This window comes from Phyllobates terribilis, unplaced genomic scaffold (genome assembly GCF_046119375.1).
Source record: "Phyllobates terribilis strain yellow unplaced genomic scaffold, ASM4611937v1 Scaffold_10__3_contigs__length_209671492, whole genome shotgun sequence".
Classification (NCBI taxonomy): domain Eukaryota; kingdom Metazoa; phylum Chordata; class Amphibia; order Anura; family Dendrobatidae; genus Phyllobates; species Phyllobates terribilis.
The window spans coordinates 119,240,038-119,265,772 of record NW_027362770.1 but is presented as its reverse complement, the minus strand read 5'-3'; the positions used below and the strand labels follow the sequence as shown (position 1 = coordinate 119,265,772).

The 25,735-nt window shown below is 47.8% G+C and overlaps 1 long non-coding RNA gene across 1 annotated transcript in view; it reads right to left on the bottom strand.

Moving 5' to 3' along the window:
• The window catches only part of LOC141164143 (uncharacterized), a 123,031-nt gene extending 110,367 nt beyond the window's left edge, over positions 1 to 12,664 (bottom strand). Inside the window, exon 1 of the long non-coding RNA XR_012250845.1 lies at positions 12,564 to 12,664. This is a non-coding gene — a long non-coding RNA (uncharacterized lncRNA). The remainder of the gene's footprint in view (positions 1 to 12,563) is intronic.
• Positions 12,665 to 25,735: the final 13,071 nt, after the last annotated feature.

The following is a 25,735-nucleotide window of genomic DNA, read 5'->3' as shown; positions in this document are numbered from 1 at the left end:
CAGACAAAAGCAGCATCTTATTCTCATAACAATCTACCCAGTTCATTGTTATATAAATTTGTGATTGAGGATAATGTCATATTTGCATGTAGTTAAAAAGTGGGGCCTTGGAGTTGGTTACTGGTGGGCCCTTGGCACCCCAGTCCGACACTGGATGCAACTCAAGGGTCAATTGTTTAAAAATGAAGAATAACCATTTCAATGCCATTCCTAATCTAATTCAGTAGACGTCCTCTTGTAAGATGACTCCAGATTATGTAATTTTTTTATTTTTTGTGATGCTGGAACTTAATAGTAATATTGTATTATTAAGTCACCATTAAAAAAGCTTTCCTACATGTAGACACATATTTCTGCTGAATGACGTATGCCTAGTTTGAATATTACGATTCCGATATTGAGCGTGATGTCAGTAAGGGAAGATTTTAGACTCGATATTACATTCATACTCAATCCATAGATTCATTACAAAGATTGATGGAGACCATTAATGTTCCTTTAAAGCAAATGGCTCAGATGCGCACTTAATGCAGATCATTGGAGTAGTAAACATGAGTCCTCATTGAAATGCATGCATTTTATTATTGGACCCTTGAGTGTTGTACTAGAAGTTGAGACACAATTGGTATCTTCAGATATAATTTGTGTCATTATCTACCTTCCAGTCGGCAAAGGATCACTGTCCAAAAATAGACATTGTCATTACTACTCTCTAACTAGAAGACATACTGTAGACACAGAGGCATGACGTGAAGTTCTAGGGCTCCTTCCTAAAATTTATAGTTGGTAAAACTATGATACATACTGGCTTCCTTCTATGGGACAGTTGAACCTTTTGATCCCTTCTGGGTGTGCTTCCTCTAGTTATACCCCTATGCACGAAAAACATCATATATTCCATATGTAGACCAAATAATAAAAAATTTTCATACTGTATGTGACGCGCCCCCTGGGCCTGTGCTGTGCAGGGGGATACCCGGAGCCGGATCGCTGGGGGTTGTAGTCTCAGTGTGGCGGTGACCCGGTCCATGCCCAGGGCGGTCAAACCTGTGGCAGTCTATTGGTATTGTAATTGTCCGACTACGCCACCCGTGGATTGCGGTCAGTGGGGACCGCTGCTGCGCTGCGGACCGCTGAGGCTGATGTAGTTTGCGCAGCCGAGTATGGGATAACTCCCCACGGGAGAAGTAATGCCTCAGGGCAGCTAATGTGGATGATGGGAGTGATGGTGTGAGCGTCCCAGTCGTAATGGTGCTGGTGCGGCGATGAAACACAGAGACTTGTAATTGGAGTTTCCAATGCTTTACTCACAGTTGTTATTCTGGTCACTTGTGCACATGAGGGCCCGCCTGAGCCGTGCTGCGTTCACCAGGCAAGGGACTCGACCAACTCCCAGGCAATTCCAGAGCGTGGCACAGGGCTCCCTTCCTTTCCTTTCTCTGGCCGTCCCCACCAGTGACCCACCTTTGTCCAGCTCCCTCGGGCCTTCTCTTGGCGGAACCTGTCTCTGGTTTCCCTGACCCTATGTGGTATGCTTTCCTGATGGATGTAGTGAGGGGTCGCACCAAGATGTGGTAACAACCTCCGGTCTTTGGCTGAGGAATCTGTTGCCTCCACCAATTTGGGTTCCGGTACACTGTTCGGCCAAACCTTCACCCTGTATCTCCTGGGCATATGGGGTTCCTTCTGTCCTCGTGTCTCTGGGCCTTTCTCTGTGTTCCTTGCTTCCTTTCTCCTCTGTTCCAGTTCCTTTCTTACTTTCCTTTCTGTTCTTTCTTCTCTCTCTCAGGCTCCAGCCTTCTGACAAGGCCTGCCTACGGAGCAGAGCCCATGCAGAGGCTCTGCTTCCTGTCTTCTCCTCTCACTCTTAACACTGACTCTAAGATGGTGCCCACCTTATATACCTCCTTCTGACACCCGAGCCCAGGTGACTAGCAACCAATGGGCTCCTACCTATGCCCAGAAACCCACCCCTATCTGCTCCTACACCACTGGGTATTCCACCCCCCGCCCCACTCCAGCCAGGGACAGATGCTGTCATGCCTGCACTTCTGTCTAGTGGGAGCACCGTTGACCTGTCCCTCGGAAATGGGGTGTGTGTGGTGCATGCAGCTAAACGAGTCCTGGTCCACACTCCATCCTTACCCGGGAGTGGAATATCACACCTCTGGTTTGAGGTGCAATACCCCTGCAGCAGCCGAGCCCTCGGGGTGCTACATATGTAATTTTGAAGGCCCTCTCTGAAAAGTTTCCATGATGAGTTTTTGGTGAATTTTTGACCCTGCATGTTTTTGCTGTGCAAAAATCACAGCATCTTACAGTTCCAGCAAACTGGACGGGATGTCTAAAAATCCCATGCCCACTTTTTTGATGAGAAGGGGGTCGATGCTTAAACTGACCTGCGGTGTATGTTTGAAATCTGAAACATGTCAATTTCCCTTGCAGGTACGTTGAGTTTCATGTGTGGATTTTCCCCATAAAATTGCATTAAATGCGGAAAATCCGCATGTAAGAAACACGCTAAAAAAAGAGTGCAATCTACACATGTCTGTATCAATGAAGTTTTTTCAAAGCCAAATACCAGGAAGTATCAAAAGCAAAGCAGCTTCATTTAAAACATGACACACCAATGTTGTAGTTGTTCTGATCCAAGGTCAGACTACAGAACCACCAATGAGGCCTAATTGTGGGACTAGGCTCTCTTACTCACGAGCGCTCGGAAGATCGAATGCACACAGGATGTGAGCATGTGCAATTCTGTTTATTGCACTGTAAAAAGTTTTCTTACCAGACGCCCCCTCCTCAGGATTATGTCATGTTAACCTTGAATTTATCATGTCATGAAAAAGTTTGAATTTTTGTGTATGCAGTGTGGTTTCAATATGTCCCTTTCTTCAAAGGATAGCACTAAATTCGGCATAGTCTTGGAAGATATTTGACTGTGTGTACAAATCCGACAGTCTTCTGGCTTTTCTCCTTCTATGTCCTCTTTGAGATAAGTACGGTGCTGTATAAGTTTATGCTCCAGTCCTCATTTAAAATTTTGTCCAGTATCTTTGTTAGGGGAAATAACCCTGCAACTCCCAGCAGGAAAATTAGTAGAACCGTCATTCTGCCGGTGGGGTGAGTTTTTGCAGTGACTGGCGTGGATTCAAGTGGGCTGTCCGTCAAGTGATCAGCTACACTTGGAACAGGCCATTAAATCGTGAGTCTAGTGTGTACGACCACTAGTGATGAGCCAGTATGTTCTGTTAACCCTTTCGGCGAGCATGCTCGGGTGTTTTCCGAGTATCTTCAGTGTGCTCGGCCGTTATGTTTTAGTCACTCCGTGTGCATGATTTGCGACTGTTTGACAGGTTTAATACATGCGAAGAATGCCTAAGAAACAGGCATTCTTCACATGTATTAAAGCTGTAAAAAAAACAGTCGCAAATCATGCGCACAGAGTGACTAAAACATAACGCCCGAGCATGCTGAAGATACTCGGAAAACACCCGAGCATGCTCGTAAATCTCAAGTAACGAGCAAGCTCGCTCATCACTAATGACCACCCAATCACCTGGATGCATCTGCACATACATTTGGATCTGGAGATAATGAAAACACATGTTTAGGCGTTACATTAAGTCTTTCTTGCAAGGCCTGGACATGGGCTGTCATAGTACCATGTTGCATCTGTAACGCTTATGATAAGTCCAGACAACCACCGCAGCATCAAAAAAAACGAGATAAAAACGCGTGTAGCAAAAAATTCAGTCCAAAATGCAATGAAAAAAATATGCAAGTAGCCTAATTTACATAATAGGTGCAGAAATACTGCAGGAAACCTGTAACATCGTAAAGTCTCCAATGGGAATCGCAGGAATTTAGCCTTAGTTTTACGGATTCATTTCCTATTAAGCCATCATTTTTTTATTTTAAAATGTCTTGAAGTACAATTGAAATTACCCAGGATGAACCTAAACTTGGCACCGGGATTTCAGTTTCCTTTTTGGCTAGACTAATGGAAATATAAAGGAAAAAACAGTCTGACTATGACTGGCCTAATTATGATCCCAAAAAAGACTTATCATTGGGTGCAGTAGGTCTACAATGGCTTCTATTGAATAATTCTATTGATTTGATCTAAATTCTGTAGTCTAACAACTCATTTTAGAAACTGAGAATCCACACCTCATCACTTGATTAACAAAGGGCCTGACTTATTAAGACTGGCATATTGCACGCCAGTCTTAATGAACGGGACCGCATGGGTTAGGTGCGCCTAATTTATTAAGGCGTACTTTACAACTGCCGTGCGCCTCTCCCAGAAATATTGCTCAAATTGTCAAAAAAGGAAGAAAAATCAGCTCACCCTTAAGAGGAAGCTCTCACTGGGTTCCATTAGCGAAGCACAGAATCTCGTATCTGCCAGACGTAGAAATAGCTAGCACAAGGAATGAAGATCCAACGTGAAGCTGGATCTTCATTCCTTGTGCACACAAAAATTGTCTCTTTTTCTGAGAGTTGCTGTTGCGTGACACATTGCCGGCTACCCCTAGCCTTACTATGGCCTATAATATTTACTTTTCACCTACGTTTTCTAAATGTTCCCAATCTCACTCTAATTTCCTTGACTTCCCGACACTAGAGAGTATTAGAAGCAAAGTGAAATTTCCCAAAGTTAAATGGTCTTCTGAAGGAACGATCTATTCCAAGAGAAGAGGTCCAAAATGCATGGGATCAAAGGAAATTGGAAGGGTATTCTTTTTAAAGAAGCACTCCTCCTCCCATCAAAGTTTTTATCCTCTTAATATATTGCAGTCATCATATTATATAGCTCTGTGTACTTACAATTACTCATTTTGCCTTTCTACCCAGTTAATTCTTCTGTTTTCAATTAGGTCTATGACATCATGTGATTACAAATGACTAGCTGAATCCTTCAAAGCTCTATGTAGACACAGGAGGTCAATTTTTCCTGTATGAGTCATGAGTCACTGCAAACGTCCCTGTCAGAGAGAAGGGGGCAGCTGGGTCGGGATTTGAAGAGGGAAATGATTTATGCAGGGACAAGAGACTTCTTATTTCTACACAGAGCAGAGAAAACAAAAGAATTAACTGGATAAAAAGTCAGAATGAGCAATTGTAAGTACACAGTGCTATATAATAGAGGATAAAACCTTTGATGGGAGTTCTTTTTAATGACCTTCTGGTTATAATGTTAAAAACTTAAAATATAAAAGTTTGCCAATGCAATGCTTTTCTAATAGAGTCCATTTCTCTAGATATTACCAGATGTCCAAACATGTTTACTGCTCAACCTGACGGATTATGGTACGTCCACCATTGCAAACCATTAGGGTTAGCAGTGCATATATCATTCACCCTGGTCATTTTCAATGAAGGATGGCCAGGATTGAAGAGATATCTCCCAGTCTGGCCCCCACTATCTCCCAGTCTAGCTCTTTAGAGGTATATAGAATTACTCTTGGGAATGCACAGCAGAGAAAATCTACCAAAGAAAAGTTTAGACTATATACAGAGTAGGCCTTTTTATAAAAATTGGAAATATATGTGTAGCACCCCGAGGACTCGGCTGCTACAGGGGTATTGCACCTCGAACCAGAGGTGTGGTATTCCACTCCTGGGTAAGGATGGAGTGTGGAACAGAGCTCAGATAGCTGCATGCACTTCACTCATCCCATTTCCGGGGGACAGAACAACGGTACTCCCACCAGATAGATGTGCAGGTACGACAGCGTCTGTCCCTGGCTGGAGTGGGAGGGGGGGAGGAACATCCCTGTAGTGTAGGAGCAGATAGGGGAGGGACTCTGGGCATAGGAAGGAGCCCATTGGGTGCTAGTCACCTGGGCTCGGGTGTCAGAGGGAGTATAAGAGGTGGGCACCATCTTGAGACAGGGAGTTGAGCCTGAGGAGAAGCTGAGGGAGAGTTCAGCCAGAGAGGGCTGACAGGGAGCTGTGGCTCTGGCTGGGCCCAGCTCCAGGGCCAGGCCTGAAGCACTGAGAAGGAGGCAGAAAGGCCCAGAGACGCAAGGAGAGAGGGAACCCTGAGATCCCACAGGAGAACGAAAAGGGTGAAGGGTTGGCAGAGAAGGGTACCGGATCCCAAACTGGTGGAGGCTAATCGTCCTCAGCCAGGAACCGGAGGTCGTGGTCAAGCTTTGGCACGACCATCACCACATCCACCAGGAAGGCACACCACGCATAGGGCCAGGGAAGCCAGGAAAGGTTTCACCACCAAGAGGCCCGAGGGAGCCGGACATAGGTGGGTCCCTAGTGAGAACGGCCAGTAGGAAGGAAGAGAGGGGAGCTCTGGACCACGCTCTGGAACTACCTGGGAGTTGGCCGAGTCCCTGACCTGGTGGACGCAGCATGACTCGGGTGGTCCTTATTGTGCACAAGCGACCGGATAAAGAACAGTGAGTAAAGCTTTTGAAACTGCACTTCAAGCCTCCGTGTTTCGTGGTCACACCTGCACCTTCAGTACTGGGACACCCGCACCATCACTCCCCTCATCCAATTCACATCTGCTGCCCTGGGGCCATACCCCTCCCGTTGGGGGTTATACCATCTACGCTGCACAACCACATCACCGGCCTCAGCGGTCTGCCCTGCAGCGGCGGCTCCATAGCCGCATTCAACGGGTGGCGTAGTCGAACATTCTAACATCTACTGCTAAATACTGCCACTCAGTTTGACTCCCTGGGCACGGACCGGGTCACCGCCACGAGACTACTACCCCTATCTGATCCGGCTCCGGGTAAGCCCCCGTGCGCGCGATGCCGCACGACTCAGGCCCAGGGGCGCGTCAACTTTGGCGTAGTCGGCAGGATTTCGTGCCCGCAACTACCGGGTACTGCGTGCCTGAAGAAAAGTTTATATGTACCGTAAGAAGAAGTCTCCCGCCAATTCCAGAGGGTCCCCGTCATCGGACGCCATCTCGGGTCGTTTCCCGCCGTTTGCCCGCCATCTGCAGCCTTTTCCCGCCATCCGCAGAGTTTCCCGCCATTAGGAGACGATTCCCGCCATCTGAAACGATTTCCCGCCCTGGCAGAGCGGACGCCATTATGGGCGTGCCAGAGGGTGGCAAGAGACGACCTCCCATCGTGGGCCTGGTCCCAGAAGAGCGCCAAAAACAAAGACCGCCCCCACCAGCAGAGACTGCAATGATAGAAATGTCCATCAGCGTGGGGGGACTGCCCCTGGGACTCACAATCACCAAGTTGCCCCGGGACCACCCTCAGTATGGGCGGATCCAGAACAAAAGAAAGAGGATGGGTGCAGCCTGGAGGAGTCTGGAGAGATCGCACCCGGAGATGGAGGGAGAGTCAGGCAGCACCGACCCCGTGGTCAGGAGCCTGTTGCAGACTGCCACACCAGAAGGCCTGGTGGAGATCCTGGCACAGCTTCCCAGAGAAAGGGAGCATGCACGGACCGCGCTGGAGGTCTTGGCCCGGAGGATGGCCCGGGTGCAGCAAGAAACACTGGCCGAGTGGAGCAGGGAGATGGCCCAACAGGCTGGAACCCGCCAGCAGAGGACGCCACCCGCAACGAGGAGCATGCCTGCCCCTGAAGATGGTGCAGGAAGGACGAAGGCCGGAGACGACGCAGTGGAGGGAGCCAAAGAGATGGAAGCAGGTAAAGGGGACGTCACCACCCCGTGCCCCGTGGCCGAAAGCCTGTCCCAGCTCCCCGTCGCAGAGCCTGAAGTTCTACTTACCACGCCCGTTGCTGCACCGCCACTGCTCCCAGCTAGGCCTCAAGCGGCAGGAGCCGCAGCCACGCCCCCTTCCGCGCTACGCTCCTTGACTCCGAGTACGGCGAAGCAGGAGATACCACCGGCCTGGTCGCAAGACCGAGTACCCCCGGGCGCTGCTGTCTCTAAAGTGCCCTTCACCTTCAGAGTGCCACCGGCCTGGTCGCAAGGCCTGGTGAATACGGGCGCCGATGCCCCCACCGCGCCCTCGACCTCCACAGTGTTGCCCCTGGGTGAAGATCTGTTTGCGCAGCATACCTGCCCGGATGGGCAGCCCTTTGAGTGACCCCCGGAGTACATTAACCCCCGACTCCGGAGGGAACGGCCCCTGTGTGAGCCCCTGATCCCGGCTCCAGCGCCCGCCAAAATCGTCCCGCTCCCGTTGGAGGAGGCTCAGTTCGCATGGGACCCCACCGGTGAAAATCTCATGGGGTTTACCCAGGAGACCCGGGCGGCCGCAGCCCAGCGTGTGGAGTGCTGCCGACAACAACTGGAGGTCTTCAACAGAGAACGGCGAGAGAGGCGGGTCCGCGAGGAGCGGCTGCAGGTTCAAAGCGCGGAGCAGAAACGCCAGACCCGACGAAACCCCTGTGCGGCCCACGGTCCCCGCGCCACCGGGACTATAATAAAGTTTCAACTGGAGCACGGTTGGGGCTTTATCCGGGATCACAGAACCCCTGGCGACGTCTTTGTCACCCGCAGGGATGTCGAGAGCCATCTGCCGGAGGGACACCGAGGACGTGACCTTTACCCGGGTGACGAGGTCACCTTCACGCGGCATCAGTGTGCCAGAGGACCGTATGCCCTTCACGTGCACCGGTTGACGGAGGAAGAGCTGCGGTATGAGGAAGATCAAGAGGACCCGGATGGGTTTGAAGACTACCCTCAGGAAGGAGCAGGAGTGCATCGTCACCAATAAGAGGTGAACAGAGCTGTATATAGTTACCCGTCGGGGTACCAGAACTGTTACAAGAACTGTTATGTGAATTGCTGCTAAGTGAAGTGTAGTCCCCGTTGGGACTAGTGAACTGTTACCTGTGTGTCCCTATCCCTAACCAGGCTGAGGACTGTGAGCAGCCATTCCTAATCCCCACTGGCCGAGGACTGAGAGCGGCCATACCCTGTAAATAGTTGTGCTTCCTAAAGCGCCCCCTACTGGTTTTATAAGGAACTGTTTTTCTACTAGTACTGTTGCACTTTACCTGGTCACCACCCCGTGTCCCGTGGCCAGAAGATCAAGAATGTGTTTTATATGAGAATGTTTTATATGCAAGAGTTTTATATTGAAAGTTAATATGTTTTTTTTTTTGTGAGTGTACACTTTAAAAATTTTGTATGTTTTATTATGTTATGCTCTTTTCCAGCCCGAGGACGTGCTGTGGTTTACCAGGGGGGAATGTAGCACCCCGAGGACTCGGCTGCTACAGGGGTATTGCACCTCGAACCAGAGGTGTGGTATTCCACTCCCGGGTAAGGATGGAGTGTGGAACAGAGCTCAGATAGCTGCATGCACTACACTCATCCCATTTCCGGGGGACAGAACAACGGTACTCCCACCAGATAGATGTGCAGGTACGACAGCGTCTGTCCCTGGCTGGAGTGGGAGGGGGGAGGAACATCCCTGTAGTGTAGGAGCAGATAGGGGAGGGACTCTGGGCATAGGAAGGAGCCCATTGGGTGCTAGTCACCTGGGCTCGGGTGTCAGAGGGAGTATAAGAGGTGGGCACCATCTTGAGACAGGGAGTTGAGCCTGAGGAGAAGCTGAGGGAGAGTTCAGCCAGAGAGGGCTGACAGGGAGCTGTGGCTCCGGCTGGGCCCAGCTCCAGGGCCAGGCCTGAAGCACTGAGAAGGAGGCAGAAAGGCCCAGAGACGCAAGGAGAGAGGGAACCCTGAGATCCCACAGGAGAACGAAAAGGGTGAAGGGTTGGCAGAGAAGGGTACCGGATCCCAAACTGGTGGAGGCTAATCATCCTCAGCCAGGAACCGGAGGTCGTGGTCAAGCTTTGGCATGACCCTCACCACATCCACCAGGAAGGCACACCACGCATAGGGCCAGGGAAGCCAGGAAAGGTTTCACCACCAAGAGGCCCGAGGGAGCCGGACATAGGTGGGTCCCTAGTGAGAACAGCCAGTAGGAAGGAAGAGAGGGGAGCTCTGGACCACGCTCTGGAACTACCTGGGAGTTGGCCGAGTCCCTGACCTGGTGGACGCAGCATGACTCGGGTGGTCCTTATTGTGCACAAGCGACCGGATAAAGAACAGTGAGTAAAGCTTTTGAAACTGCACTTCAAGCCTCCGTGTTTCGTGGTCACACCTGCACCTTCAGTACTGGGACACCCGCACCATCACTCCCCTCATCCAATTCACATCTGCTGCCCTGGGGCCATACCCCTCCCGTTGGGTGTTATACCATCTACGCTGCACAACCACATCACTGGCCTCAGCGGTCTGCCCTGCAGCGGCGGCTCCATAGCCGCATTCAACGGGTGGCGTAGTCGAACATTCTAACATCTACTGCTAAATACTGCCACTCAGTTTGACTCCCTGGGCACGGACCGGGTCACCGCCACGAGACTACTACCCCTATCTGATCCGGCTCCGGGTAAGCCCCCGTGCGCGCGATGCCGCACGACTCAGGCCCAGGGGCGCGTCATATGCAGCTAGAAAACTATAGAATAAGGCCAGCACTTCTATAGTATTAAATGAATGTGTGGATGCACATACAGTGGCTTGCAAAAATATTCACCTCCCTTGTCAGTTTTGCTAACTCACAACCTGGGATTTCACTGTTTCTTTGAGGGTTTGCATCAGTTCATGTAAAGAACATGCCTACAACTGTGAACATTTGGTTTTCTTTTTATTGTGAAGCAACAAAAAATAAAACAGAATAACTGAAAACTTCAGTGTGCATAACTATTCACCCTCCTAAAGTCAGTACTTTGTAGAGCCTCCTTTTGCGGCAATTACAGCTGCATGTTGCTTTGGATAAGTCTCCCTGAACTTTCCACAACTTGCCACTGGGATTTTTGCCCATTCCTCAAGGAAAAAATGCTTCAGATCCTTCAAGTTAGATGGTTTCCTCTGGTGAACACCAATCTTCAAGTCTGACCACAGATTCTCAATTCAATTAAGGTTTGGGCTTTGACTAGGCCACTCCAAATCATTTACACGTTTCCCCTTCAACCACTCCACTGTTGCTTTAGCAGTATGCTTCTTTCCAAGGAAGAATTGATGAAAGCAAAACAAAAATTGAAAGACTCTTGTCTGGCTACAAAAAGCGTCTACAAGCTGTGATACTTTCAAAATGGGTTGCTACTAGGTACTAACCATGCAAGGTGCCCAAACTTTTGCATTGGCCCATTTTCCTTTTCGTAATTTTTAAAATGTTTCAGATGAAAATATATATTTTTTTTGCCTAAAATACAACGGAAATATGAACCTTATCTTGACCTCTACTGTTCCTGGTAAACTGCCATTTTGAACTGAGAAAAGGTCAACTTGAAAACATTTTGCTATCTTCTTATAGCCTTCTCCTGCTTTGTGGGCCTCCACCATTCATTTTCAGAGTGCTAGGCAACTTCTTAGAAGAACCCATGGTTGCTGTTTTTTGGCAAAATGTTAGAGGAGGCTGGGTTTTTATAAAGCTGGGAAATTTGCATCACCTGGCCTTTCCTAACGAAGATAGTGAACAAGCCATAACCCCAACAGGGTAATTAAGGTGTGAAACCTTGGTCAAAGTTATCTGAGCACACAAAACTCCAAGGGTGCCAAAACTTTTGCATCGTTCCATTTTCCTTTTTGTAATTTTTAAAATGAAAAAATCCAGCTTAGCTCTAATTAAAAGCAATATGGGAAAGGTGGGTGATCCCCCAGTTCATTTAAGGACTGGTTTAGGCACATAAAGATGTGAGTCTATAGAGTTAGGGTCCATCCAATGAGGTACAACTTCTCATGGTTGGATGGCTTATACATTTTATGATCCAAGAGTGTTAACTTAGCACTTCAAGTTTTGTATTTGTGTAGTAATAGTGTAAATCCTGTATTCATTGATTGCAGAGTGCTGTTTCATAGTGTTTGCATACATTTTCTATGGGAAAAAAACTGGCAAACATTGACTACTTCCCAAGACATTGAAGACATGTGTGCCATAGAGCTAACCCATGTGGTTGATATGAGATTCCTGGGGCAAGGGGGCTCATTCTGAATTGTCCTTGTCCCCATTTTAATCTGTGATGTGACCTTGCTCCACTAGAGCTTCACAATTTGCAAACAAGAACATGGACAATGTATTTAAGTCATAAAAAAGGGATGGTGTTGTCAGGATCCACTGGTGATGTCAGCATAGATGTACCAAGTAGTCCCCAAATGGGGCCTCATTATATCTTTGCTTTGGGGGCCCCTGTCATTTATGTACACTACTGCATTGATGCTACATTAAGGTGATACAATGAAGCATGATTTGCCTTAAAGAGTAAATGATCCATCTAAATCAAAGCATTGTTCTGTAGGATCGCTCTAGTTTATAAAGCATTATTCACCGTTCCTCAATGCTACATTCCATAGAAGTAAATAATAAAGTTCAAAAATAGCCTGTCAACACCTATATTTTCTTCCCATTATATGCTTCCATATACAGTAGCTCCTACCATATTTATGATCTAAGCAAAGCCGAAACTGAATTAAAGCTATGTGTACTCGTAATGTTAGGAAATAATCCATGTTTATTAGCGGTTATGGAAGTCCATTCATCCTTGCAATCTAGCATTTATAACATATATACTTGGTTCCACAACATTTCCCTCACCTCATTTTTTCGACATGGCATCATCTTTCTTATAAAATGTTGCTTATAAAAATACCTTTAGAAGATTAACTTAGTGGAACGCCCATTTCAGTGTAAACCGGGGAAAGCAAAGGGATCAGGTGACAAGAGAACATACGAAAACACACACCTATCACTGCCTGCAGGGCTTGCTTACCCTTCCTCATGAGGTCAAAACACAAAGGTGTTAGTATAAGGAGAGATTTCATTAATCCTGTGAATGGGGCCCAGTGAAAAGTTTTCGGATGTCAACAAACACCTGCCATGTGAAGGATCATGACTTCACTTTTTTAAGTCTTTTTATGAACTCTTACTAAAATCAAAAACAAGAACACTTCTCCAATCTAACGATGGAAAAAATTACCAGGAATTAGATCAAGAGTGTAAAATACCGGATTAGAGGACCTTTTCTATATGTATTGTGAAGTCCTCACTTCTCTGAGAAGACCAAATTTTGAACTAGGACAGATTTTTCTATGAAAGATCTTGAATTCCTCATAATAGTCAGAGGACTATTATTCACTAGAATTTTAGGTGGTCGTCTCAAAGGTGTTTGAACTGGTAGGAAGAAGTACATGTTATCGACAGCTTGATGTGCGTAAGAGAAAAAAAATAGTGAACCATACACACTAATGAGCATGCCACCTTCTCAGCAGGAGCAGCTTGGAGAGTCAAAAAGAAAAAGAACTCACTTGTCAAATCTCGCTGTTTACTTAACTGTTCCTGTTATTGCATCTGCCATCTTAAATCTGCTGTAATTCATTGGGACTTTTCTCCAGACAATGCACATAAAGCTTTACAAGGTTGTCGAAAATATTCTAAAACTCGGTCATGAGTAGGGTGTGTTAGAAAATGTCTGAAATCATGGTATGAAAATATTGTTGCCAATCATTCACTGGCCTCAGGAGTCATATGTCATTGGTGTAAATGTCACAATTATTTTGATCTCTATGTGTCCCCCAGTAAATAATAACACTCATACTCACCTCTGGTGCCGGCACCGTTCCAGTGGTGTTGACACTGGCTCTACTGGAGATCAACACTGGCTTCACTCTCCTCTCCTACAAATGTTGTAATTGACATCCGGAGGAAGTGAGAGCTGTGGCTGCTCTCTCTCTCACTTCCTCCAGATGTCTTGATTTGTCCGAAGGAGGGGAGAGTGAAGCCAGCCCTGATTGACGGTAGAGATTCCCGGGAGTACCAGTGCTGGCACCGTTGAAACAGCGCCGGCACTGGAGGTGAGTATTCGTGTTATTATTTTACTGGGGAGAAACATAGGAGTAGTGGACAACCCCTTTAAGTAAGGTAATATTGCAAACTGTTACGCTCGCGCCCGGACTGACTGGCATGAGCGTGATTAGTGATCCCACTGTACCATGAACCGAGGAGTGCCTGGAGGGGCGTAACTAAGTATCAACCCGATCCGACCAAGGTTGCTAGTCGACTTCGTGGACCAAGGAGGAACCGAGCAGAGGGACCAGGTGAGACTCCAGGTCAGACCCTGGTCACAGTTGTTGACCCACACCGGGGAATGCAGGAACAGGCGGTTTGGCTGGAATACTGGCAGGTGGGTATTGGCAAGTACGGCTGGTATGCAGACAGGTGGGTACTGGCAAGCACTGCTGGTATGCAGACAGGTGGGCACTGGCAAGCACGGCTGGTATGCAGACAGGTGGGCACTGGCAAGCATGGCTGGTATGCAGACAGGGAGATAATGGCAAGCACGGCTGGAGTGCAGACCGGGAGGTACTAGCAGGTTGGAGCGCAGGCTGGATAGGGTCCAGTACAGACTGGGAGACAGGTTCAGAGCCGCAGATGCGGTAGACAAGCAGAGTAAAGCGAAACCGCCGAAGCGGAGGAAAAGGCAGAGCAGAGAGGAACTGCTGGTGTGGTGAGCAAGCAGAGTGGAGCGAAAACCGCAGGTGCAGTGGGCAAGGCAGAGCAGAGCAGAACCGCTGGAGCAGTGGACAAGGCAGAGCAGATAGAAACCGCAGGTGCGGTGGACAAGGCAGAGCAGAGTGGAACCGCCGGAGCTGTGACCAAGTCAGAGAAGAGAGAAACCGCTGGTGCGGTGAGCATGGCAGAGCAGAGAGAAGCCGCCGGAGCGGTGGGCAAGTCAGAGCAGAGAGAAACCGCCGGAGCGGTGGGTAAGGCAGAGCAGAGGGAGACCGCCGGAGCAGTGGGCAAGTCAGAGCAGAGAGAACCCGCCGGAGCAGTGGGCAAGTCAGAGCAGAGAGAAACCGCTGGTGCAGTGAGCAAGTCAGAGCAGAGAGAAGCCACCGGAGCGGTGGGCAAGTCAGAGCAGAGAGAAGCCGCCGGAGCGGTGGGTAAGGCAGAGCAGAGGGAAGCCACTGGGGCAGTGGGCAAGTCAGAGCAGAGGGAGACCGCCGGAGCAGTGGGTAAGGCAGAGCAGAGGGAGACCGCCGGAGCGGTGGGCAAGGCAGAGCAGAGGGAAACCGCCGGAGCGGTGGGCAAGACAGAGCGGAGTGAAACTGCAGGTGCAGTGGACAAGGCAGAGAGGACAGGGCTCTGTTCACATGGAACAGACTGGAAAATACAGGAAGATACGGAGGAAGGGAAAAGGGACAAGCAGAACCAGATACACACAAGGTACTTCCTATGAAGTAGCGAGTGGACACAAAACTCACAAACAGAAGCACAGAGACAACGAGTTGGAGTTAGGTGCAGGTTCAGATACTGCTGGAAAAGGGAAGGTACGGACATAGAGACAAACAGGTAACAGGCTAGGATACAGTTCAGACAGGAACTGCTACTGCAATGAGATACAAGAACGAGCCTGGGTATACAGCCCCAGAGTGGCGGAAACAGACTAGAAGTCAGAGATAACAGGACAGGACCTGGCAATACAGTTGCAAAGACAAACTGAATGAAGGTGTTGCTCAGGCACCTCCATCTGGGTGGAGGGGGTTTAAATAACCAGTGACTCACAGCAATAGGCTGGAGACGCATTAGGGGTGCGCCCACAGCAGCTATAAGAATCAGGAAGTAACTGGGCCGCCGCCCTAAACAGTCAGTCAAGAGACATGCACACAGCATGAACTGGAGCAAGATTTGCAGGCTGGACTGACAGGTAAGATTGCGGTCTTGCATCGTGGGAGGTGGTGCACTATGCAAGCACGCCGCCAGGGATGTTACATAAACTGCTTCAAAAATCAAGCAACTTTGCAATTTAGCTCATATTAAAAATACTCTCTATTCTCAAACATGACAAAATTTTGCAGTTCTTAAGTAGTGGTTGATATTCTAGACAAGAAGCACACGCTTCAAAGCTCTTTGCTTTAGGGTTTGCAGTTGCTGCTATGAAGCTGGCCAGATCTAGTGGTATTGCCCTCCAACAGTGTTGCAGAGGCAAAGTTGCCTCTGCTTGCATCATTAGAGAGTTCACAGTTAGGACAAGCAGCACCCCCATGCCAAGATCCAAACAATCAATCTTCAAAAGTTCATCGCCTCATGACACTCCATGAGATTGTAGATGAGAAAACTCCTCTAAGGCCATTGATTGTCTGCAGTAGTCATATGAATGATGTATGTCATGTGATCGCTGAAGAATGAGCAAGGACCACTAAGCATCTGCACTACAATGGGGAATCATCAGGTAAGGAATGACATTTTTTACTATATTTCATAACACTTTCTACTCTTGGACCAATTAAACAAATACCAACCCCACCACCACTCCAAAAAAAAAGTAAAAATTTAAAGGCAGCATGGTGGCCCATTGGTTAGCACTAGAGATGAGCAAACCAGAACTTAAATGTTCGGTATTCGTACCGGACAGTTAGTGTCCCGTGCTAAACGCAAACACAAACTTTCCCAGGAAGTCCGTTGCAATGTTCGAAGTTCCAGGGGAAGTCCGTTGCAGAGAGAGAAAGAGAGAGAGAGATTTTTTTTTCCTTACCCAGACCCAAATTTTAGGTCTCCATTGTTTTCAATGGGGTTCAGGTTCTGGTTGAAGTTCGGGTACAGTTCTGGTACACAAACTGAACTTTGGAATAAAGTTAGGGTTGAGTACAAGAACCCGAACTTCCACAGGTCCGCTCATCCCTAGTTAGCACTGTAGCACTGAAACGCCGGGGTCCTGGGTTAAAATCTCATCAAGGACAACATTTGCAAGGAGTTTGTATGTTCTCACCATTGTTTGTGGGTGTTTCCTCTGTTTTCCTCCCACATTCAAAAGACATACTGATAGGGAGTTAAGATTGCGAGCCCCAACTGGGGTTTCCTTTCATAATATCTAAATGCCCGCTAAGGGTTGACCTGCCTAAAGCTGCCCATAGACCATTAGCTATCAGCTATCACAGTCTTCTGAATAAACAGACATTAACCCTGTAAATATTGTTGAATGTATTTTAAAAATCCCCTGAAAAATAACGATGCAGAATTTACATTTTCAGAACCATTACAATATAAAAAATATATAAATATACTGTAGCAACGAGATCTCCATATGGTAATTATTAAGAGTTTCAGTCTAATCATTGCAAAATATGTCAATTGTGACTTTTCCCATCACTGTATCAAATGCATTAAATGGACTCAGTGCTTCAAAAAAAACAGACGGGCGCATTGATTGAGTTAGACAGTGGGTCAATAAAGGTGTGTGCTAGTAATGTAATTGGAAATACATGCAGCTTCTGGGATATACCACATAATGGTTTAATACATGTAAATGGGATTGCATGTCTGCCCTACTAGTGAAAATGACAGTCCCGCAAAGATAATAGGTGGGAAATGTCCATATATATCGTAAAATGCTTGTAATCCAGTTTTACGGCACCAGGTGGGCTTCAGATTATCAAATATTCTGGATGATTAAGGTTTTAGAAATATATACAAAAATTTTATATTACTGTATGTGTATCTACGTGTACATATACTGTATATGTATATATATATATATATATATATATATATATATATGTATATATATATATATATATATATAATAGTTGTACCCGGCCACGCGTTGCTGTGGCTCAGTCTTATTAAATGGAAAAGAAAGAAAAGAGAAAGCGCACATTTCTAAAATGGTATATAAAAACATAGTAGGTATATAAAAACATGTGTGTATTCGAATGCAACGTTCATTTTTACTTACATAGATATATATATCAGATGGGACAATCCTGGCACTGTTGATAGTTGTGCTCATCAGGCAGTCATGGTGGCAGCCTGTACTCTGTGACCCCTGCAGGCCTGTATTCTGCACAGGTCACTAAAGAGGTTGGTACTTGCTGTCAGGTGTCACAATGGAGCCGGTCATGTCAGGGATTGCTAGTTATGCAATTCCCTAGTACAGAGGGAATGTGACAGGAGGGGGCGCAGAGATGAAGGCAGGCGGCAGCAGAGGAGGAGGGATGATCAGCTTGACATGTCCCGAGCCGGTACCGGCCAGATCACAGATCCGCTCCCACCGGTGGCGCAGTGGGAGTTGCAGTCGCTCGCTATTGGCCCACTGCTGCGAGGCTTGGGCCCAGCTCAGCGCCCAGAGTGGAAATAAGACTCAACTGCCGGAAAAGAAGCCGCAGCAGCAGTGCCGGAGAGCAGAGGCGGCCGCCTCTCAGGTGGTGGTGGTGATGAGCAGCAGCGTCTTTCGGCCTCAAACAGACAGTCTCATCATTCCCCTTCCCCCCCAATCCCAACAGGGGACACGAAAGGAGCAGAGCACAGGCAACGGCTGGGGCAAATGAAGGAGAGGGAGAAAGGTTTATAAATGAGATGTCACTAAGGGGTGGAGAATGCCGGGCGACCGGGGAGAGTCAGCCTGGGACTGAGCTCGTAACACCCCCCTCTTGCTGTTGCTTTTACGTCCAACAGCTGGTATATAAAAACATAGTAGGTATACAAAAACATGCATGTATTCGAATGCAACGTTGTGTCAAAATTTCAAAGCAATCAGTGAAGAACTTTTGGAGATTTAAGATTTTGAACATTTTTATTTATATAGATATATATATAGACAAAAGTTTTGGGACACATCTCTAGGGACATGTTCATATTGCATCTGAAGCCCTGAAAAATGGGATTCGCGTGCAACCGCTTAATTTGATGAGTCACTTTTTGCCCTGTCCAGCCTCCGCTCCGGCAGTGTCCGCCTTCTTGAGTTGAGCGCAAAAGCGCTATTCTTTGTATAATGAAAAAATATGTAATTTTCCAATTTAATTTTTGTATCAATTTCTTACAACTTTCAAGATCTCTGCTTGTTGCATGCAACGTTTATTTCAATGAGTATATTTTTATCCTCTCCAAGTGAACAATAAAGCTTCCTATTGAAAGACGGTGATCTTGAAATGTATCGCTGATTTTATTTATTGATAGTATTTAATAAATACATATTTTATACTATCATAAATGTGCATTAGGGAATTGCCGGTTGAGCGATTTCCCATTTTTTTTTTAATTTAGCCCTTTTATTAATTAGGAATATAAGGAAGATGTCTGTGTTTTTAGAACATGGACCCATTATACTCTATATGATTTTAATTATTTACATGTTGGTCCTTTTTGCAGAGCAAGAGTCTAAAAAAGAAATGAAGACATATTGGTTTTGATCCGATTCACAGATTGAACTCACCCATTAAAGACAATGGGTCCGTGAAAATAACAGACAGCACGTGGATATCATCTATGTGTTATCTGAGTGCTGTCCGTTTTTTATTGTGTAATGGGTAGGAAAAACTGGGAATTTTTTTTTTTTTTTGCACACGAGAAAAACCGATGCCCCACTGATGGTAAGAATAGACACACGGACCAAAAATGGATGAAAATCTGATCCGCTTTTTTCACAAATGAGCAAAAAATGGATGCCTGAATGAGGACTCACTCTAAGGGTGAGTCTAAGGGCACAGACAGACTGCCATATTTCTTGTGCGAGGATCGCATCGCAGTGCACGGACTGGTCCAGCACCTCCCCTGACCTGAGCAGGATGTATTTCTATGCAGCTGTCATGGTCAAGTCAAGAGAGCCAACGGTGAGTCCAAGGATTGCGATGTGATTCTCGCAAAAGAAATACGGCCGTCTGTCTGCCCCCTTAGAAAGTGAAAAGGTTAAAGGGGTTATTTGGTCCAAAACTACAAGTCTGCATTCATTCTATTTGACTGCAGACTTGTGAATCCAGACATCACGCGCATTGTGTGCTCTGAAGATTCTCCACTGCCGGCACCGGGAGAGGAGAGGACGTGACTGCAAGTATGAAATTTTCATATATGCGGTCACATGCCGACTAGACTGTATCCGGCGTTGATCAATGCAAGTCTAGTCGGAATGTGGCCGGATGTAGCAAATCGCATCATTTTTACATGACCGATCACTGCCAGCGCTAGGACCCGAGAATCCTCACAGTGCACAGTGTGTGTGATGTGAAGATTCACAAGTCTGCTGTCACATAGAGTGTCTGCAGACTTGTAGTTTTAGACCCCTTTAATAACAAGTTATTGGAAACCCCTTTTATTCTTAATAAAAAATGTGTAGAGCTGTTTTTTGATCACCGTATGTTGGTATTATTTCTGCACCCTATGGCAGTTTTTTACATAGGGATTGTGCACTCCTACTTAGTAGCTTTATTATTTGAGCTCCAATTACAATTTTCCATAGTACACTTTACTCTGGCACAGCAATAATTTTACATATATGAGCTAACGAAGCCAGAGGCTTATTTTCCCCTCACCCTGTAAATCTGCCATTTCCTCATTTGAATGATGGATTAACTGCAGAGATACAGTAAAGTGCAGCAAGTAACTACAGCGGAGGCGCCATCATTAGAATGCTGTGAACCTCCCCAGGGTGTCCATGATATACACTGTATCCATGTAGTATATATGTAAACACGGAAAACACGCTGCTACATGCAAAACAGCAATAGATACATCCAAACTGAATGTCAAACGTCAGATAAAGCAGAGTGGACACAGCGCAGCCAGCGTCACAGAACCTGTGGGTGGAGGGACTGCAGTAATTATAGCCATACATATAAGAAATGCTTGGTGTTTTGTCATAAGACCCCAAGTGATTTAATACGTAAATGTCACAACTCACAAGGGAAACAAGGAAAAATACAAAGGGCAGAGGAGAATTGAAGTAATATTTTCATCTAGATGCAAAGCACAAACTTAGGTGTCCGTGATTGTGCTTAATAGACTCCAGACCCCTCTTTGACATGCTCGCCCCGCTGTTGCGTTTCGCATTTGCATTTTGCATTTTCCTTCTACTCCCCCTACTACTTTTTTTTTTTTTTTGTTTCGAATTTTTTTTTTTTTTTGCAGCTTCATTAGTCAAATTCATTTTCTGTGTGAATAAGACAGGGCTTTTCATCTCTCGTTTTCCTTTGTGTAGGAATAAATAAATTCCAGCTTCTGTATTATACTTCATCTGCGTTTCTAAAGCAGGAAGCTGTTATTGCTTTTCTAACCTTTCACACCAGGTGGATATGAATGGATAGAATGGTAAAAAAATCTATAGCATATAAGACTAAATAATAATAAGTACTGATATAGCAGAGCTGAGTTTGTGACTCCAGCTTTTATTTCTCATTTGGTCAGGTGGATTCACTAAGCCATAGGTCAGGATGAACAGCACAGACCAGAGACGCTGGTGAAGTGAAGAAAAGCCGAGCAGAATTTAAACGACGGCTCTTGAAGCAAAATGGAATAGCACAGCATGATGGGCTGCAGGGCACCTTGAGGCAAAGAATTGCAGATATTAGTGTGCGGACAGAACTTTGGACAAAGAACAGCAGGACTGGGCATGGAACGGCAGAGTTGTGTATGCTGAATGGCACCCGAGGAATGTAACAGCAGAGCTGAGTATTCTGGATGGCACCTTGGCTGTGGAATGGCAGAACCAAGTATGCATTCAGGTACTTTGGAATAGCAGAGAGTTTTTGAAGCATGAATAAAACTAGCTTTATTAAAGGACTATATCCAGGACTATTTATTTTTTTTACTACATGCCTAAGAAGTAACATTGGATAGCAACTACCTGCCTGTTGTACCCAGTGCTGATCTTGGTACAACTCCTGACGGCGATTCAGCGACTTCTACTGACATCAGGTCGACAGAGCATCGGCTTCTCCTCTGTTCTGCTCAGTTGACAGGGTGTGACTGCCGACATCATGCTGATTGACAGTGACAGCCAGCTACCCGCTGCCTAATATTGGGGAGCCGGCTGTCAATCAGCATGACAGTGGCAGTGACATTGACTCAACAGAGCAGCCCGGAAGAAGAAGAGCTGCTCTGTTGATGTGAAGCAGCCGAATCGCCGGCAGGAGCGATCGTTGACCACTCTGAGCCGGCACCCACTATCTTCCTGTTAGCTTTTAGGCTTTTCCAGTTTCTAGTGCTGCTCCAGTCCCCTCATACAGTGTCTAATGTGCACAGCAGCAGCTGCTTTTCCTGTGTAAGTCAATGAGATTCACAGTGAGGCACATAGACTAACTGTACATTGAGAAAGCGACTTCTGGTCAACACATAAACCCCTGTGTGAGCCAGCGAGTCTGATCTCAGGTCAGGCGCACCAGCAGAGGACCGATGTGGCTCTAGAATTTTGGGAAGACAGCGATCATTAAGTGGTTGAGATTAAGTGGTCTGTAAGTGTTTTAAAATATACATATGTGGCCATCATATTATACATAAGGGGGCTATGTGGTCATGGTACTGTATACAATCGGGCTATGTGACCATCATATTATATATAAGGGGTCTATGTGGTCATGGTACTGCATACAAGGGGGCTATGTGGTCATCATACTATATATAAGGGGGCTATGTGGTCATGGTACTGCATACAAGGGGGCTATGTGGCCATCATACTATATATAAGGGGGCTATGTGGCCATCATACTATATATAAGGGGGCTATGTGGCCATTATACTATATATAAGGGGGCTATGTGGTCATGGTACTGTATACAAGGGGGCTATGTGGCCATCATACTATATATAAGGGGGTTATGTGGTCATGGTACTGCATACAAGGGGGCTATGTGGTCATCATACTATATATAAGGGGGCTATGTGGTCGTGGTACTGCATACAAGGGGGCTATGTGGCCATCATACTATATATAAGGGGGCTATGTGGCCATCATACTATATATAAGGGGGCTATGTGGTCGTGGTACTGCTTACAAGGGGGCTATGTGGCCATCATACAATATACAAGGGGGCTATGTGGCCATCATACTATATATAAGGGGGCTATTTGGTCATGGTATTGCATACAAGGGAGCTATGTGGTCATCATCTATATATATAATTGTCTTATCCCGTCTGTCTGTCTGTCTGTCTGTCTATCTGTCTGTCTGTCTTTCTGTCTGTCTGTCTGTCTGTCCAGGAAATCCCGCGTTGCTCATTGGTCCGGCAGCGGGCAATCAGCGCCGCGGGATTTCTGAAAAAAGATGGCGGCCGTTAGCGGCTCATTTGGTGGACAGAGGTCAGAGGCGATGCAGCGGGGAGATGAGCGGCGCTAGCAGCACAACTACCCCGACCGGCGCCGCTGACCTCCATGCGGCTAACGTCGGAAGATCAGCGGCTTGGCCCGCTGATCTCCCGACAGCAAGTGTGAACAGAGGACAGGGGAGCGGCGCCGCCGGTCGGGATGCTTCTGCTGCGAGTAGCCGCTCATCTCCCGACTTCTCGCAGCAGAAGGAGCCGCACAGGCAGCGCCGCTCCCCGGTCCTCGCTAATACGGAGCCGCACAAGCAGCGCCGCTACCGGGCCCACACTAATACGACGCTGATTGGTCGCGGTGGCCGGCCGCGACCAATCAGCGAGATGGGCGGCAAATTTAAACGCCGCTGTGCTGATTGGTTGCGGTGGCCAGCCGACCGCGACCAATCAGTGAGATGGCCGGGAAATTTAAACGCCGCTCTGCTGATTGGTCGCGGTGGCCGGCCGACCGCGACCAATCAGCGAGATGGGCGACAAATTTAAACGCCGCTCTGCTGATTGGTCGCGGTGGCCGGCCGCGACCAATCAGCAAGATGGGCGGCAAATTTAAACGCTGCTGTGCTGATTGGTCGCGGTGGCCGGCCGTGACCAATCAGCGAGATGGGCGGCAAATTTAAACGCCGCTCTGCTGATTGGTCGTGGTGGCCGGCCGTGACCAATCAGCGAGATGGGCGGCAAATTTAAATAGCGTCCGCGACCAATCAGTACAGCGGTGTTTAAATGTGGAGCCAAGATCGGTGATTGGTCGCGGACGATATTTAAATTTGGCGCCCCAATCGGTGATTTGTCGCGGGCAGCGTCCGCGACCAATCAGCGATTTTTAACACAAATGTCCGGACCTTAGTAACACCATGCGGATACTGTGGGGACATCAGCGGCTAGGGTGTGAAGGGAGGACCGGGGAGCGGCGCTGCGGGTCGGGATACTTCTGCTGCGAGCAGTCGCTCATCTCCCGGCTTCTCGCAGCAGAAGTAGCCGCACAGGCAGCGGCGCTCCCCGGTCCTCACTAATACGATTCCGCTTCCCGGTCCTCACCAATACGATTCGCTGATTGGTCGCGCTCTCCGCACGCGACCAATCAGTGATCTTGGCGCTAAAGTTAAACACCGCTCTGCTGATTGGTCGCGGCCGGCAACCACGACCAATCAGCAGTATTGGCGCCAAATTTAAACACCGCTCTGCTGATTAGTCGCGGTCGCCGTCCGCGACCAATCAGCAATATTGGCGCAAAATTTAAACACCGCTCTGCTAATTGGTCGCAGTTGCCGTCCACGACCAATCAGCAGTATTGGTGCCAAATTTAAACCCCGCTTTGCTGATTGGTCGCGGTTGCCGGCCGACATCAATCAGAAGTATTGGCGCCAAATTTAAACACCGCTCTGCTGATTAGTCGTGGTCGCCGTCCGCGCCCAATCAGCAGCATTGGCGCCAAATTTAAACCCCGCTCTGCTGATTGGTCGCGGTTGCCGGCCATGACCAATCAGCAGTACTGGCGCAAAATTTAAACCCCGCTCTGCTGATTGGTCGCGGTTGCCAGCCGCGACCAATCAGCAATTTTGGCGCCAAATTTAAACACCGCTCTGCTGATTGGTCGCGGCCGGCGATTGCGACCAATCAGCATTATTGGTGCCAAATTTAAACCCCGCTCTGCTGATTGGTCGCGACCGCCGGCCGCCACCAATCAGCGATTTTGGCGCCAAATTTAAACCCCGCTCTGCTGATTGGTCGCGGTTGCCGGCCGCGACTAATCAGCATTGTTGGCGCCAAATTGCCAGCCGCGACTAATCAGCATTATTGCCGCAAAATTTAAACACCGCTCTGCTGAATGGTCGCGGCCGTGACCAATCACCATTATTGCCGCAAAATTTAAACCCCGCTCCGCTGATTGGTCACGTTCGCTGGCCGCGACCAATCAGCATTATTGGCGCAAAATTTAAACCCCGCTCTGCTGATTAGTCGCGTCCGCCGGCCGTGACCAATCAGTGATATACTCGCCAAATTTCAACACCGCTTTGCTGATTGGTCGCAGTTGCCGGCCACGACCAATCAGCGATTTTGGCGCCAAATTTAAATACCGCTCTGCTGATTAGTCGTGGTCGCCGTCCGCGCCCAATCAGCAGCATTGGCGCCAAATTTAAACCCCGTTCTGCTGATTGGTCGCGGTTGCCGGCCATGACCAATCAGCAGTACTGGCGCAAAATTTAAACCCCGCTCTGCTGATTGGTCGCGGTTGCCAGCCGCGACCAATCAGCAATTTTGGCGCCAAATTTATACACCGCTCTGCTGATTGGTCGCGGCCGGCGATTGCGACCAATCAGCATTATTGGTGCCAAATTTAAACCCCGCTCTGCTGATTGGTCGCGACCGCCGGCCGCCACCAATCAGCGATTTTGGCGCCAAATTTAAACCCTGCTCTGCTGATTGGTCGCGGTTGCCGGCCGCGACTAATCAGCATTGTTGGCGCCAAATTGCCAGCCGCGACTAATCAGCATTATTGCCGCAAAATTTAAACACCGCTCTGCTGAATGGTCGCGGCCGTGACCAATCACCATTATTGCCGCAAAATTTAAACCCCGCTCCGCTGATTGGTCACGTTCGCTGGCCGCGACCAATCAGCATTATTGGCGCAAAATTTAAACCCCGCTCTGCTGATTAGTCGCGTCCGCCGGCCGTGACCAATCAGTGATA